Source organism: Dioscorea cayenensis, chromosome 15 (assembly GCF_009730915.1).
Source record: "Dioscorea cayenensis subsp. rotundata cultivar TDr96_F1 chromosome 15, TDr96_F1_v2_PseudoChromosome.rev07_lg8_w22 25.fasta, whole genome shotgun sequence".
NCBI lineage: Eukaryota > Viridiplantae > Streptophyta > Magnoliopsida > Dioscoreales > Dioscoreaceae > Dioscorea > Dioscorea cayenensis.
The window spans coordinates 4,266,167-4,272,166 of NC_052485.1; positions in this window are offsets into that span (position 1 = coordinate 4,266,167).

Below are 6,000 nucleotides of genomic sequence, written 5' to 3' on the forward strand. Positions count from 1 at the left end.
TCTCTCCAGTCAAAGCTTCAAACGGAGTTCGGAGCTTCATCGCCGATGTTGCAGATCGATTGGGAATATACACCGCAGTCGCCACAGCCTCTGCCAAGTACTCCGACGGCATCTTCCTCTATTTTAGCATGGTACGGGCTATCTCCGTCACTGTTCTATTCTTGCGTTCGACGACGCCGTTTTGCTGAGGGGTCTGTGGAGCTGACAGCTGATGATGTACTCTGGCGAATTTGCAGAAAGCTTCAAATTCATTTGATGTAAATTTACCTCCGCGATCAGTGCACAAAAACTTTACTGGGAACGAGAACTGCTTCTCCATCAGAAGCTTGAATTGTTTGAAGAGTTGAAAGGTCTCTGATTTCCGGTGCATAAAGTACACCTAGCTGAACCTTGAGTAATCGTCAGTTAATAGGAGAAAATATATAAGAATTACTTCCGATGGATGTTGCTTTGATTGGGCCAACAAGGTCGCCATGAATCAGCTCTAACGGTGCTGATGCACGCTTTGCTTGGCCTTTGGGAAACACAGTTCAGGCCTGCTTCCCTTGTGAACATGCGTCACATGGGTGTATACTCGTGATGTTCAGCAACCCAAGCACCGGACCTTGTTTTGATATTTGTTTTAAATTCTTCACATTTATGTGCCCATATCTCTTATGCCAGAGATTTGAGACTTCATCTTCTCCTTGTGCTAAGTTCGCAAAATCAACATCATTAGCTTCTAAAGGAAAGAGCCTGTTAGAAGTCATGCCAACCTGAGTAATTTATGCTTTGGTTTTAGTCTCCTTGATGTTGCAAACTCCTTTGGTAAACTCAATGTCAAACCCAGCATCCATCATTTGACCAACACTTAATAGATGGTGAGTTAAGTTTGGTACAAATTGGGCATTGTTCAACATTGTAATCTTACCTCTGCTTGAACAGAGTGTCACCTTGCCTATGCGTTCAACTTTGAGTGCCTTTCCATTCCCAACTTTGATAAAGTGACTTGGTGTGGAGGCCATGCTCTGGAACAATCCTTTCTTTCTTGACATGTGGTTGGAACAACCACCGCCAATAAAGCCACAGATCCCTCCACTTTGTTTTTGGTTCTTCACCCGATTGCCATAAAGGCCACTTCTTCTTCTTCCTTTGGCTTATCTTCTTTCACAACATTTTCCTCTCTATTTCTATACCAACATTGGGCTTTGACATGCCTGAATTTTTTACATACAAAATATTGTACCCCCTTATGGGATTTGCTAGATTCTGCAGAGTGACAGGGTTCGATGCGAGCTGAGTCACTGCTTCTGCCGCGCCCGTGCCGGCATCCCCTTCCTCTGGGAGTGAAGCCTCGGCCTCCACCTCTCCCTCTGTTTAGATGCTCTGTAGAGTGAGCACTTCCTCTGCCTACATACAATGCTTTCTTTCCTTCATGATGGTTTCCTTCAATGTTTAGTATAGCTTCATGGTTTTTCAGTGAGCCACTCAATTACTCAACTGATATTGTATTCAGATCCTTTGCTTCAATAATTGAGTGAACAACCTGTGAGAATCTGGGAGTCAGACTTCTAAGTATCTTAGATACAACTGCCTTTTGAGGGAGATCTTGCTTAAGGACTCTGGTCTGATAGACGATGTCTAACACCCTACTCACAAAATCCTGCACAGTTTCACTTTGCTTCATTTTGATAGCATCAAAGTCCCTTTGAAGAGCATGAAGCTGAATGTTGAGTTGTCTGAGTCTCCCTGGAACTCAGTTTTAATAATGTCCCATGCCTCCTTAGCTGTCTTGGTTTCAGAAATCCTCACCAGTATCCTTGGATCAAGTGTATGCTGGATTAGATACATGGCTTTAGCATCCTTCTTGAGGCTTTCATTGATTCTAGTAGCATCTCCTTCTTCACTGAACCCCTTCTCCACCAATTTCCATAGATCTTTTGATCTAAACATGGTCTTCATCATCAATGCCCAAAGGTTGTAATTCTCACCTTTGAAGTAGGGAACATCAGCATCCTTTGCTGAAGAGGAGCTTGACATCTTTGCCTAGATTCAATGACAAGTCTCTGATACCACTATTAGGATCAAGATAACTGAATGAGCAACACACACTCTGCTTTGCTTGGAATTCTGTAACTAGGAGTATGGATAGATAACAAACACACCATAATTTCACTCAATTCTCACAAAGTATAATCACTTCAATGTCATACAACGAGAGCAAAGTGAAAGAGAAAGAAGACAGACGTTTTCTCACACTGAGTAACTTGCTTCTTTCATTCAATCAAACACCAGGCATTTAAACAAACGCCTAGTAGACCAACCTTCATGGTTGTATAGTACATGCATTGAGAACATTCAAATTAAACAAACATTACAACCAAACACAGTGAAAAGAAAATTAAAGCATCCCCACGCGCAACACAAACAACTGCAACCTGATAAACAACTTTCTATCCTATCATGATTTGAGTTCCCAGCTGTAGAGCAACATTGCTGAATTTCTGGAGAGTTCCTGGAGCTGCAGCATCTCTTGACAGGTTCTAATCAATATCTTCAACAAGTCATGCATTGGCAACAAATGCTAATATGGCAATTTTTATAATGTGTGGGCATAAACAAAACAATCATACAAAATCCAAAGGGGCTTGAGCATTTAGTAAAATAAAAGAGCCTTTTTATGGAAATAAAGAATTTTAAGATTTTTTTCATTAAAAAAAATTTTCCAAAGGATTTTGTGTTGCTTTCTGCTTAAATCGCATGAGTTGAACTGAAATTTCTAAAAAACCAAACTTCTATCCAAGCTTACAATTCATTGTTTTCTCAGTACTCCTGCAAGCCTTGATAAACACACAAGTGCTCATAACTTCATTAAATTTCATAGGTATTCACCTGTTTGAGTTCCCCACGCCAGGTTTATTTATACACACCTTTCGCATTGTTAAAATCAAGATAATATATAGTCCCTCTTTGGATCTCTTTTAGGTTGAAATTATATACATTGCACACACAATTATATATTTATTTTATATATTTGATAAAACTGATAAGTCACTCAACTCAATAAATATCGTGAGAAATAGTTGATCCGTCAAGTGAGACTTCTCACTTGATAAGGAACAGTTATCACTCTTTTGGATATAAAGGTGGTCGTGCAACAATATATTCACATTCTTGTAATTTCCATAGCTGTACAACGACATCACCATGCCACTGGCAAACCCTCATTGCTTGCAGTCTCGGCTCAATAAAATTTTACAAATTTTATTAGCCCATTGTAAAATTTCTAAGTTCAAGGGTAATGGAAGCTACAAGCCACTGTAAGCAACTTAAGAAGCTTTTTATTCTAAATAAAAAAATTTGTTATGTAAGCAACTTCGATATTTGTTCCAAAAAAAAGTTAATTACAACATTAAAAAAATAAAAAAACACATGTCTAACTGTCATAGACTAGATATAGAAAATATCTGATTTTAAAACCAGGCAACATGAACCCCAGAAATTGGGTCCAATAAAATAAGAATTGTATTTGCAAGCAATAAAGTGTACAAGAATTTTTATAGACCATCTGGTGCATGCTCCATTTGGATATGAAAAAGTTTTGTTCCCAGTCTTGATGTTTCATTTAGAAGACTAGCGGTGAGCCCGTTAAATGCATCAATAATATTCAACAAATTCACTAATATGCATCAGAAACCTTTCTGGTCATTCTCAGAAAATGTCCTTATTTGAAACTATGGATTCATCAATAGATATTTGAAATGTACAAAAACTGAGGGACCTTATTGTCTGTTACCACCACATAAATATATATATATAAGTACCAGCAAACAGCTAGTAACATTCTTTCTGAACTTCATAGCATGAACAGATAAATGTACAAAAAAAAAAAGCTTCAATTTTCCAATCACACAGATTCAAGATTGCTGTCGCAAGAGTTGAAAAATCTCATGAGCATGTAAATTAAATATACTGCATGAGCAGTTCATTTACTAATGAGATTTTACATATGATAAAGTAATACAAGGCTGCAATGCTCATTCTCTAAACTGCAACAAACTCTTATAATTCTCTCTTATGTATAGACATGTGTTTGCTTGAAGTATGAGTTTTGAAAAAAAAATGTCCGAGGCACAGAATAGATTTTCTAGATTCTTAATTAACCCTTTTTTGCCACTGACAATAAGCTTTGACAGATCCTTGCAACTGAATTTTGTTTTTTATTTTTATTTATTTATTATTATTTTTTTTATTATTAGTTTTTTAAAAAAGCAACATGCGCCTAAGCTTAAAATGACGTGCTTGAAGTTAATGTCTAGCGTGCCTTTACCTTGGCTTATAGCCGTGTGAGGAGTTCAAACTCCTGTGGAGTAATTCCTCAGAGGGGTTCAAATTTTTACTACCTTTCTCCTTTGCCAAAGACCCAAAGTAGTGTCACTAATCACCCGAACTAGATGGCTTTGGTGCAACTGAATTTTGTTATCTTCCCACATTCTTCTATTGTTTTTATTTTTATTATTTTTATTTTTTTTTCAAATAGTGCGACAAGGACAGAATAGTTAATTAACTTGCAATGGCACCATTGCAATCCATGTCTTTACATACTCCTCAAAAATCTGTGGCACAAAAAAATAGAGTAAGGCTTGGTTTTCAGATCAGTAATTATCAAACTTTTTATTAATTTCCAAAAATATAATAATAACCTTAAAGAAAAAGAAAAAGTCTGAATTGAAGAAAAGTCATACATAAACTTTGAAACATCTATATCAAACAGAGTCCAGAGTTAATTTGTAAACGGAGGGTTATTGCATGAATATTACTATTCTTTTTTTTTCTTTTTTTTTTTAGGGAAAGGAGCTCTATGAGCTATTTTATTAATAATAAAGAAAAGTTTACAAAGAGTTCAATATTACAGACCCAAAAACAGAAACAAGACAAAAAACTAACAATACAAACTAAATAAGAACAACTAAAACTCAGACACAAAAGGTTAACAACTCACTCCAAACTTTCTAAGGCTATTCATTATCCACCTGGGTAGATCCCTACCTTGATGAAATAATGATATACTGTGATGCTTTAAACCATGGAGAGCAAGAGAATAGGTTGCCCGATTCCAACATTTTGGGATAGCATTCATCTTAGGATCTCCCACATTAACTAGCAGCTCCCTGATTGCAGTAACCTGCCAATTCATTCTCCAGTAATCATCAAAGAAGCCCTGCTTGATTGCCGCGACCAAGTTCTCATTTGACGCTAGAACAGACTTGACGTTTGTCCCTCTACAGAGACAGCTATGGAGCCCAAAGCAAAAAGCCATCATTTCAGCATCCAAGTCTGAGGCAGCAGGACACCGGCAACTCCCCACAGCTATGAACTTAGCTTGATGATCATATACTAGGAATCCACAGCCAACAGATGAAGACTCTTCATTGTAAATTACTGCAGTGAACAAAGTTGGACTATCAGCAAAGGATAAATTATTATTAATAAAATTCTTACCAATATAGTCAGAAGATGAGTAGTGGTACTCCCTGGCGTGACCAAGTGCTTGAGAGGAGACAATGACAGTATTCAAAGGAGTGTTGCTGAACACCTTTTTACATTTGGCTTTCCATATGAACCACACCGTGGCATCAATGATTGATTGAGTGTAGTTATCATTTCCTAAATAGTCTTGGTTGAGCCAAGTCCCAGAAGAGATCCCATTGGGAATATGGATCGGTTTTCTGATAGTATTACTAATCTGAATCCATATTTCCTGGGTCTTATGACATGTAACTCGTCAACAACGTCGCCTCAGGTATGACCGCAATCCATTTGAACAAAATATCAAAAAGTCATTGTTGCGCAAACTCGTGAGTCATGCATGATTTCGGCCAAATTCCATCGTTTAGGCCTCGAAAACCCTGATTTTGCTATTTTTAATAATAATTGATTTCGCTATTAATTTGGCTAGAAATCTCTGATTTGTAAGCCGTTTATGGCGTTAGCATTTATTTTGTTAACTCTTTTATTTCT